The following is a 12,634-nucleotide window of genomic DNA, read 5'->3' as shown; positions in this document are numbered from 1 at the left end:
ATATATATATATATATATATATATATATATATATATATATATATATATATATATATATATATATATATATATATATATATATATATATATATATATATATATATATATATATATATATATACACACACATATACACTACCGTTCAAAAGTTTGGGGTCACATTGAAATGTCCTTATTTTTGAAGGAAAAGCACTGTACTTTTCAATGAAGATAACTTTAAACTAGTCTTAACTTTAAAGAAATACACTCTATACATTGCTAATGTGGTAAATGACTATTCTAGCTGCAAATGTCTGGTTTTTGGTGCAATATCTACATAGGTGTATAGAGGCCCATTTCCAGCAACTATCACTCCAGTGTTCTAATGGTACAATGTGTTTGCTCATTGGCTCAGAAGGCTAATTGATGATTAGAAAACCCTTGTGCAATCATGTTCACACATCTGAAAACAGTTTAGCTCGTTACAGAAGCTACAAAACTGACCTTCCTTTGAGCAGATTGAGTTTCTGGAGCATCACATTTGTGGGGTCAATTAACTGCTCAAAATGGCCAGAAAAAGAGAACTTTCATTTGAAACTCGACAGTCTATTCTTGTTCTTAGAAATGAAGGCTATTCCACAAAATTGTTTGGGTGACCCCAAACTTTTGAACGGTAGTGTGTGTATATATATATATATATATATATATATATATATATATATATATATATATATATATATATATATATATATATATATATATATATATGTATACCGGTATATACATATATATATATACATATGTATATATACATATATATATATACATATGTATACCGGTATATACATATATATATATACATATGTATATATATATATATATATATATATATATATATATATATATATACATATATACATATATACATATATACATATATACATATATACATATACATATATATATATATATATATATATATATATATATATATATATATATATATATATAGTATATGTAATATGTACAATATTTACTGTATTTTGGTCGCTTTAATCATTGGCAGAACTAATTCCAAGGCGCATTTATTTCCGTTTCCATAGCAGCACTTATGGCACCAAATGTGTGTTCTTACTTCTTCTAATCATGGCAGATTCGGTAAGAAACTAAGATGACTATTTTTGAAGAAATGAAGATTCACAACCTTATCTTGTTAAATCTGAATTTATGGAGGATGAACTGCTGCTTCTAGAAGCCAGCATGAAGGAGAGGGTGAAATGTTGGAGCAGACGGAAGCCGAGAGAGTGAGGTTAAATGAGTCGAAGCTGCAAAATGTGGAATTTGAAACCAAGCTAATTTGACATAAATGGAGTGCTTAATTAAATAAAAAACGTCCACGACCAGCTGGACCAAACAGACAACTGTCCATCGAGTGAGTCACACTTTATATTGATAATGATACACGCAACACATCATGTGTGTATCATGACAGAAAGCATACTCTTGTGAAAGAGATCTTAATCTCAATGGGTTTCTTATCTGGTTAAAAAATACGCGGTCTGGCGAGCTGTGTACAAACAAAACATGAAATGTGGGCTAATACTTTACTGATACTGTAATATGATTGTTCATGTTTTTCAGTCAATGCAGTTTGGTGTCGTATCGCAGTGTTGTGCATTACAAACTCAAACGCATTTCGTGCTGACGTAGAAGCTAGCTTATCTCTTGCTGTAGTTAGCTTTTATGGCTTATACCGTAGCACGCAAATGTGTTAGTATGCCAGGGAAAATAAAGAGTTCCTCAGTGTTCGCTCTTACAATAACAAGGTATATAGGTTACAAAATGTAAATTAAGTATTGTTGATGGTTTTTGAATGCATTTTTAAAGTGTTTAGAGGTAGAATTCATTGCTCCCATTAGCTGGCTTGCTTGCCACCAAGATTTTTACATTTTAGAATGCAAAAAAACCAAAAAAACCTTTCGTCTTCTTGTCTCTCATAAGGTTTGTGAACGATAGGCAAAAAAAAAAAAAAAAAAGTGCCGTTCCCTTTAAACATGTACCCACATAAGACAGCAGGGATATTCAACTAAATTGTTGGGCCATATTTCCAGAAAGCCAAGGACTGACGGGCCAGACTTTATCATTCAGTATAAGTCTAATGTTTTATCTTCAGGTGAAACAAAAGCAGTAAACTCTCTAAAGTAGACATTTGTTTTTGATGCCGTTTTTTTTCCAGAGTTACAGGAGCGTTCTGCTGTTTTTTAAGAACCTTCTGCAAAAAAGATAGTCAAAGATCATCTCTGTGCATCACTCTAGTGTTCTTAAGAATCTACTGCAAAAATGTGAGCCTCCCACAAAATTTTTTAACTGAAGTTGAATAGCTCAAATGGACCTAAAATGGAACCTTGGGGAACACCACTACAAATAAAGAAGTTGAACAAATGACTACTAACTGCATCTGAAGTAAACAAGCTACACACCTTAGTTAGTTACATAAATAACATTAATGAAAAAAATTGTCACTCTCAAAAGGTAAAAAAACTTAAAGGGGTGACTTGAGGGACGCCTCATTTATGTAAATCACTAGTTTGGACCCTGGTATTTTATGTTTGCTAGCAAGGTTAAAATATCAATGCAAGGATCTGCCAATGTGTTTAATATGGTCCAAGTTCCTCTATACAACAGGAGCACTCTAATGTTTTTAGGAATTGGCTGCAAAAATGTTTGTCTCCCAAGTTTTGAACTGAACTGAGGGTCCGGTATGGTGTCATTACAGGGCATTCTGTAGTTCAATAGCCCTACAGAATACGCATCCATACTAAAACCTCCCTCTCTATGTAATAATTAGTGATGGGTCAAACAATACTGAAGCATTGATGCATTATGAAACACAAGGAGTGATACTGTGTCCCTCAATACCTTGATGTGTATGACACTTTAAATAAAAATAATACGTTACCGATAATACTTTTGTGTCATTTGACTGTGAGGCACCAAACTGTGTTTATCAGGAATTGCTTTTTCCGGCTCACGAGTGACAGCTAGTTCCGAAAAAAGTCAGAGGAGTGGCATGATGCGTTTGATAAATTTGCGTTATTATAATTCATCTAAATGGTACTGAGAAAAATGAAAAGTTTCCAAGTGTGACATAATTTTGATCTTATAGCACAGAATAAGGTAAATGTTCTTCTTTTCCTGTTTACTATTTGGCTCATTGCAAGTTTCATATTCCTTTCTGCATAGCTGTTCAGCAAAATAACTATTGCGAACTAATATCAAAATGATTGTGTTACATTATATATTGTCCCTCTTCCTCTCTTTAAAGTCACTGATTTCTTTGACTCATCAATAATTGATTTCAAACCATCTACCGCGAATTAAGTGTTGATAACTAACTGATGGACAAATATTGTATAGATTTTGTATGCCTTTTATGTGCCAGCGTTAGCAGGGTAGCGGTTTCTAAGATTAGATTAGCTCTTTCACCTATTTTGTATAATTTGGTCAGTCAGATACAAATGGAACAGCTGTCACGTTGTAAGGAGCTTGTCAATGGAGAGCTCTGCACAGCGCTGTTTACCTTTGTAGGTGGACACTGATGAAAAACATGACCAGAAGGCCACTGTTAATTATTCATTCCGCTCCCAAACTGAGCCAGCGGGGCCACTAGGAAACAAAAGGTGGAGGCTGATTTACATTAAGTGCATCCCATAATTCAACCCTGCACAACCCCAGTATCACTCCTACTTTGGACTCTCCACTACTATAAAGCCTTATAAACATACGGTAAAACATGAGTATTTAGTGTCTTATGTGCAATGTTTGATGTCTTTAAGCTTGTCTTATTGAAGAATGCTGATAGTAAGTTACTTATGCAGCATAATGATTAATTTCATGCAAACATGACTAACAGTAAAAGCAAGTTATGATTACTATTAGCACTTGGGAGAAATGCTTAAATCGGTAAGACTATCAGATCAATTATGAATCATATAATGCTAAGAACCCGCATTCTGTGAAGTGGACATTTGTACAAGTACAATTTTTCACCAGAAATCTGTAACAATGACAAAATAAAATAGACCAAAACAGTGTGTGGCACACTCACTGGCTGTACTGACAAAGCAATGATAATGTGTTAATAGTGGCGCCATCTGCTGGATAAAAAAATATCACTAAATGTGACTAGCACATACAAGTAGAAGAAGCAATTCCTGAAGGAATTGCGTGTGAATGCTCCAATGCTGAAGTTGAACTGAAATGCTGACAGAATGTAGTATGAATGTAAGAATAGTTTGAATGTTGAAGAGCTGATGCTGAACTGAAATGCTAATGGACTGTAGGGTGAATGTAGAAATGGTTTGAATGGTTTGAATGTTGAAGAGTTTGACTTTCCAGGAAAATGGGAATTTGGTTTGGAACTTGGGAAAGTGTTAGTTTGAATGTCCAGGGTGAGTGGAATGTGTTAATTTTGGAATAGTTTGAATAAATTGAAAAATGTGGGAGTTGTGCAACTTTAAAAAATGTCCCATTCATTTCAATGGGTACTTCCTGGAAATTTGGGAAAAGCGCGATTTAGAAAAAAAAATTATTAGGAGCATGAATTATCTGAATGAGCTGAATTGGTTGGTTTTGGAATTGGTTAAATCGGGCAAGAAATGTCGTAGTAAATGGTATTAGGGAATTATTATGCAAACCGTTTTTTGACAAAGTAGGAGAGTTTATATTTTTTGTTGAACGTACTGTAATGGCAAGACATTCTGTCTTATATATCAGGCGTCATTAGCACATTTTAAAGCTTCAAATCTTCAGCGCCTTGAACTTGGTTAGTTTATGTGAGACAGTGCACACAATGTTCATTGTTGTTGAAAATGGCTGGCCTTTGGTCTTAGTAGTGGAGGAGTCCATTTCTGTCTTTATCATGTTGGTGTGTGAAACTTACAATAAATCTGTTTTATCAAAGCGTGTGTGTGTGTGTGTGTGTGTGTGTGTGTGTGTGTGTGTGTGTGTGTGCATGGAAGGGAGGGGTGATACTCATGTGTGCCCATCTGTATGATGTGGCTCTTTGCGATAACAGTAAAAAATGTGACTCTTGGTCTCTGACTGTTTGGCCACCCCAGCATTAGACATTTTTTTATTGTACGCCAAAAACAATTGCATGCCACTACTCCAGCTCAATGGCACAATGTATGCTGCGTACTGTATATAGTGTACATGGCGTGGACTCGGTGAGAAAGAGCTTAAGGTCAAAGACAAGCTGCCTGCTGAAATCACCATCGATCATTTTCCGTTTAATCTCACACCACATGGTGGTGAAGACCTGCCTGACCACCCAGGCTGAGATATTTGTATTCATTATTCTTCCACTCGTGCTGTCCTTGCTGCATGTAGGTCATGATGCATCTCTTATTAATATGTAAAGGTTAGATGTAAATATTTCATAGGAGACAACAGAAAAAAAGAAGGGTATTTGTTTTGTCTGTTAAAGGCTCCAAACTCAGGTTCTACAACAGTTAGAAAGACATTTGTCTTTTGTACGTGTGAGGCTGTAGCATGTTAATAGCTCTACCACAGGGGTCACCAACGCGGTGCCCGCGGGCACCAGGTCGCCCGTAAGGACCAGATGAGTCGCCCGCGGGCCTGTTCTAAAAAAATAAAAAAAATAAAAATGTTTACATTTTTTTTATTTTTTTTTTAAAATGAAATCTACATAGAAAAAACACAAGATACACTTTCAATCAGTGCATCAACCCAAACAACCTCCCCCATGCACACTCATCCACACCCACTCACACAAAAGGGGTTATTTCTTTCTGCTACCAATATTCTGGTTCCCACAACATAGACAACACATCTGCAAGGGACACAGTCCCTGAAGCACACATGATTGTACAGGCTGCTGGTCCACTAACATTTTCATTAATTACTATTTTTTTATGTAATTATTTTTATATTGTTTTACTTTCTTTTTTTTCCAAGAAAATGTTTATTTATTTATCTTATTTTATTTTATTTTAAAAAAAAGGGCCTTATCTTCAACAGACCAGGTTGTCAATGAAATTAGATTTGTTTAAAGGGTTTTTTAAACCAGGCCCAGTCCAGATAATGTCCAAGTCGGACTCAGCAACACACACCTTCATTCATGTACACAGAAAAAAATTAGGGAACACAACAGATTGCATATAATTTATAAACAAAATTACATTTTCAAAATAAGCATTTATGTACAGTCCAGATTATGTCCAGGTCACTCAAATTAGGGAACACAACAACATATATCATATAATCTATAAACATAATTATACTTTCAAAATAAGCCTTTCAGGACTTCTCATCTTTTTTTAAATGTTTTTTGGCATCATTATCGTTTTCAACCATGTACCTTTCTAAAATTAGAAAATACTGAATAAATGTTTTAAAGAAAGTAATACTAAGTGAATATCTGTTTTTGCCCTTAAAAATAAACATTTTACCGAGTACTATAATTAAATTGACTAAATCATGATTGTCAATGAACTCTCCTAAAATAACAGAAACCACATTAAGCTTCATAAACAAACCAATCCTTAAACACATTTTTTCAACTTCCACCCAAAACAAAGACACAATATGACAATACCAAAACAAATGCAGGGTGGATTCAGGCTCCTGACAACAAAATCGGCAATCATCTGACTCTGTCATATTCCATAATTTTAACATTTTCCCTGTGGGTAAGAAGTTATAAATAATTTTAATTTGAAAATAACGATTTTGCACATCGATAGTGGTTTTATAGATTTGTTTGAATATGGCATCCCATGGCAACGGGCAGTCAAAAAAGTCCTCCCATTTTCCATTTGTGTTGTATGAGGCAGCCTTCAAAGATTTCTTTATTAAATAAAAATTATATATCTTTCTATTTATTTTAGTTCCTTTTTGCCAACTAGAATTTCTTATTAGAGGTTTACAAACTAATAATTTAGTAGTTCCATAATTAATTATTTGTTTCCATCTTTTCCCAATTACTCCAGTTAGTTGATAAAATGAAAAGCTTGAGCAAGCATCACCATACATAGCTCTAAATTCATCATACTTCATAATTTTACCATTCTCATTAATACTATCATTGACAAAAATGATTCCTCTTTCAAACATATTTTTCCAAAAGAAAGGCTTTCCATCTATTACAATATTAGAGTTCATCCATATTAACTGATGCAAAATATCGTCTCTTTTTTCTGGCACATAAAATTGAAAACACCACTATGAGTGGATTGTTTCCTTTATGAACCCCGCCATGTTTCCCAGCAGACTCTCTGGGAGGGGATCACTTGTAAAAAAGGATACAATTTCTTTTGATACAGTACATGTTTTTTGTCCAACAGGACATTTGTGTACCACTCAATGTTTAAATACATATTTGGAACAATTGATGCTTTTAAAGACAGACACATAGCTTCAAGGTTGAGAAGTTTCAGGCCCCCATATTCATACTCTTTGTACAAAACCTTTCTTTTAATCTTTTCTGGTTTGCCGTTCCAGACAAAATCGAAGACCCTCCGCTCATAAATCTTAAAAAAGTTTTGTGATGGAGCTGGTAATGACAAAAACTAATAAATAAATTGAGGAATAATTAACGAGTTGGCAATAGACATTTTACCAAACAAGGTTAGGGATTTCCCTTTCCATAATTGCATACTTTTGTCCAGCTTTCTTAGTCGATTATCATAATTTACTGAGCCTAGATCTTCCAGATTTTCTGGGACAACAACACCAAGTATGTTAACTGGTCCATCTGTCCACAAAACAGGCACTTTGCATTCCATTCGAAAGGACGTTCCCTTTAGATTTCCGATCCTTAACATTTTACATTTATCATAATTAAGCTTAAGGCCAGATTGCTGTGAAAATATGTCTAAAAGATTAAGAAGGTTCCGCAAACAATGAGGAAAAATCTTATCTTTGTGAATCAGCCTTTTCTGACATGAACTTCATCAAGAACAAACACAGAACATGCCTCACTGATGCACATCTGCAAGACTCACTCAGAGTTGCAGTGTCAAGTTACACACCAGAGTACAACACACTAGTTAACAGCATGCAATGCCAGGCTTCCCACTAACTGACAAAGAAACAGATAACAGATTTGGTGTCCAGTTCAAAGTGTGACATGATTTAAACATTTGAGAGTTTACTTTTGTATTTTACATGAGTTATTATTTGTACAAACATGGTGCAAAGTAATTCATGATTTGTTAAAAAATGTTAGTGGCTAGCTAGTTAAAATGGGATATTGTGATTTCACAAGACTGTCTTAGAAGTGATCATTTGAAAATGTTCAATTTGAAAAATGTGCACATAGAGAAAATATAAAAATAAAGTGTTGCATATTGATATTTATCTGTTTCTATATATATTTATTGTGAGAAATCATTAAGATGATCAGTGTTTCCACAAAGATAAATATAATTAATTATTGATAATAACAGAGTTAAAGGTAAATTGAGCAAATTGGCTACTTCTGGCAATTTATTTAAGTGTGTATCTAACTGGTAGCCCTTCGCATTAATCAGTACCCAAGAAGTAGCCCTTGGTTTCAAAAAGGTTGGTGACCCCTGCTCTACCACATAGCCACGGTAGCCTTAATGCAAGGGCTTACCTGGGCTGAAGCACAGGGGCCCCCGATTTTGATAGTGCAATGCTTGGTGTTCCTCGCTGTCAATCACAGAAGTGAAGTGAATGATATTTATATAGCGCTTTTCTCTAGTGACTCAAAGCGCTTTTACATTGTGAAACCCAATATCTAAGTTACATTTAAACCAGTGTGGGTGGCACTGGGAGCAGGTGGGTAAAGTGTCTTGCCCAAGGACACAACGGCAGTGATGAGGATGGCGGAAGCCGGGATCCAACCTGGAACCCTCAAGTTGCTGGCACAGCCACTCTACCAGCCGAGCTATACCGACCGAGTTTTGTCAGTTTTGTCGAGCCGATTGTGAATAACAAAACGGCTGTATTGTATTTTCTTACTGCTCCGAGTGGAGCGCAAACACACGTCGCCCGTGTGAAAGGCCAGAGCTATACTCCTGAGCTAAAAACACAAGCAGTCTCCTGGAAGTAATGAACGTATTTATTTTAAAAAGGGATTATATTGTTGCATTGTTGACATTCTCCAAAGACATGGATAGGTTGATTGGCAACACTAAATTGGCCCTAGTGTGTAAATGTGAGTGTGAATGTTGTCTATCTGTGTTGGCCCTGTGATGAGGTGGCGACTTGTCCAGGGTGTACCCCGCCTTCCGTCCGAATGCAGCTGAGATAGGCTACAGCACGCCCCGCGACCCCAAAAGGGACAAGCGGTAGAAAAATGGATGGACATTCTGTTGGATAAAATCATGATTTTTTTGTAAAGTGTGTTTTCGGGGGTGTGGGGGCAGGTCCCCAAAAACACCCTTAGGTTAAGGCAGCCCTGCACGTAGCAAATAGTAGGGTTGCGCAATATGGACGATATATACCAAGACCATTGAGTGTCTTTATAGCCGCACCTTGAAAGTTCTAGACAAGAAGAGTATACGATATCATCATTGCCAAATTTTAACCAAATACAATATTTTAAGTTTTACCAATTGTATTTTGTTACACAGTCAAACTGGTTTTTAAATGCTTGGATAACTCTGCTCCCCAATTGCTCTGCAAGGCAATTACAAGACTGCAAATTGGTACCAGATCTACCACCCGAGCAGTGTCAAAAGGCAACTGTTGTGTTCCATTCCGTAGAACATATTTTGCCCAGACTGCCTTTTCAATAAAAGGACCACAACTATGGAACTCTTTACCAGACACTTTGAAAAGTATACCTGCACTTGTCACTTTCAAAAAACAAACAAAATTATGGCTAGTTGAGCAACAATCGTGTTCCCATGTTTAGTTTTTACTCATTTTTACTAATTGTTTTTTTTATCTAGTCTGCACTTTGTCTGTGTTATTATTATTATTGGCTTTATTTAGTTTGCACTTTGTCTGTATTATTACTATTATCATTATTATCGACTCATTCTATTTTTTATTTTCCTATTTTAATGATGTTGGATCTGTGTTGTTGTTGTTGTTGGGGACAAGTGTTGTAAATTAGTTTTGGCTACAAACACTATGATGCATACATCGGATAACTGTTTCAGATGTCTATGTTTTTGTATCTGTCCCTATTTCAAATAAACCTCTATAATAATAATAATAATACGATATAAATTATATAAATTTGGCCAACAATAGAGCTTTTGATTCTATCGTTATATTGTGATAATGCATGTTGATGACACATTCTAGCTGTTTCTAGCAAATTTGACAACGCCAAGAGAACGAACACGTCCTGAATGCAATGTAACATTTTCGTGAGCGGCTAATGTCCCTCCACAGAGCAAAGTCACCTCTAAGTCAGTAATCCCAACATCCAAGGTGGCAAATAAACTGTTTCTTACAAGTATCATCCCTAGAGGACATAGGAAAAGCTAAACTTGCTTACAATACACACCGTAGGAGGATATGCTAACCACAAGCTAGAGCTCTTGAATGTAAACAAAGGTGAGCGAGTGAATACAAAGACAGAAACGACACCACATATAGTATCAGGGTAAGGTCGATACTAGTGGTTAGATTAATATATTTTATTATCAAAACCATCTTTTGTCATATTTGTTATAGTTTACAAACTCAGTCCAGTCCCTGGACATTGGAGGACTTTAAGGACAAAAACCAAACGATTTAAATCAGAGCCAATATGTTTTATATTGTTTCACCGTCATCTTGTATTTTTGTATGATTAGAATTGTGATCAAAATGTAATCATCCAATGATCTTAAATATATATGAAGTATCAGCATTGGTATGAACAATATTGCTAACTAGAGATGTCCGATAATATCGGGCTGCCGATATTATCGGCCGATAAATGCTTTAAAATGTAATATCGGAAATTATCGGTATCGGTTCGGAAATTATCGGTTTCAAAAAGTAACACTTTTAAAACGCCGCTGTGCATAGTGGTACACGGATGTAGGGAGGAGTACAGAGCGCCAATAAACCTTAAAGGCACTGCCTTTGCGTGCCGGTCCAATCACATAATACCTACGGCTTTTCACACACACAAGTGAATGCGAGGCATACTTTGGTCAACAGCCATACAGGTCACACTGAGGGTGACCGTATAAACAACTTTAACACTGTTACAAATACGCGCCACACTGTGAACCCACACCAAACAAGAATGACAAACACATTTCGGGAGAACATCCGCACCGTAACACTACATAAACACAACAGAACACATACCCAGAACCCCTTGCAGCACTAACTCTTCCGGGACGCTACAAAATAAACCCCCCGCTACCCCCTTCAAAATTAGTAAATTAGTATGGAGCAGAATTTATTCATATTCTACCCCAGTCCGACAATGAGTACATGATACTAATATCAATCATTTTATTTCAATAGTTCTTTTATATACTTTGTGAACACCATCTGCTTTATTAACTGGCTCATATTAGTATATTGTTAAGTTATTTAGTCAATCCATTCCATAGTTTAATCCCACATACAGATACACTAAATACTTTCAAAGGTGTGCGTGTATATAAATGCTTTAGGTTTAATTTATTCCTGAGAATACATTTCTCTTCTTTTGTTGATAAGTATTGTTGTATATTCCTGGGCAGTCTGATGTTATTTGCTTAGTACATGATTTTTGCAATTTGAAAATGTACCAGATCAGTTAATTTAAATATTTTAGAATCAATGAACAGATAATGTGTGTATTCTCTATATGCAGCCTTATGTATTATTCTGAAATATCTTTTCCGCAGTACCTTTAGTGAATCAATTGTATTTTTTATAAATGTTCCCCCACATTGCTATACCATAACTCGAGTATGGTAACACTAATGAACAGTACAAAGTAACTTTTAATTCGGGAGTTATTTTGCCTTATTCAATAGTGAAATATTTCTTGCCACATTATGTTATACTCTATGTACCTAATGACTATCCGGCTCATTTTATTATCTATTATAACTCCTAAAAATCTGTTTCCTCGCACTATGTCAATATGTACATGATCTTTTTGTATTTATGTTGATTATTTTCCATTCTTAATAGCCTTGTTTTAGTTTTACTTAAATCCAAGGATAATCTGTTTTTATCAAAACAATTTATTTACATTGTTAACTTCCAACTGCACCATTTTAATGATTTCCTGTGTGCGTTTCCCTGAGCAGAATGCAGTGGTCATCTGTAAATTGTATTAACTTGAGGTATTTTGTGCTTTTATTGATGTCATGTGTATATAGATTGAATCATTTTGGTCCCAGGACTGACCCCTGGGGTAGACTACAAGATATATCTAAGCAGTCTGATGTGTGCTCTCCTATCCTCATGCATTGCTTCCTATTGGTTAAGTATTGTAGATTTTTTTCACCCAGTCCAAAACCACCCCCATAATGCCGTATCGTTTTAATTTGTGTATTAGGATATTGTGATTGATTGTATCAAATGCTTTTAGGTCCATAAATACTTCAGCTACATATTGTTTATGAACTCTTGTTAGCAATGTCTTCAGATATTTCAATTAGTGTGATTGATGTTGAGGTGTACATGTTCTGTATCTGTATTGGCTAGCCAACAG

The 12,634-nt window shown here is 35.3% G+C and overlaps 1 protein-coding gene across 1 annotated transcript in view; it reads right to left on the bottom strand.

The window, feature by feature from the left end:
* Positions 1 to 12,634, bottom strand: part of rabgap1l (RAB GTPase activating protein 1-like) — a 239,380-nt gene that overhangs the window by 145,145 nt on the left and 81,601 nt on the right. The window lies entirely within an intron of this gene.

The sequence above is a fragment of the Entelurus aequoreus genome, linkage group LG19 (assembly GCF_033978785.1).
Source record: "Entelurus aequoreus isolate RoL-2023_Sb linkage group LG19, RoL_Eaeq_v1.1, whole genome shotgun sequence".
Lineage (NCBI taxonomy): Eukaryota > Metazoa > Chordata > Actinopteri > Syngnathiformes > Syngnathidae > Entelurus > Entelurus aequoreus.
Note: the sequence above shows the minus strand (reverse complement) of the source record. Positions and strands in the feature narration are given on the sequence as shown.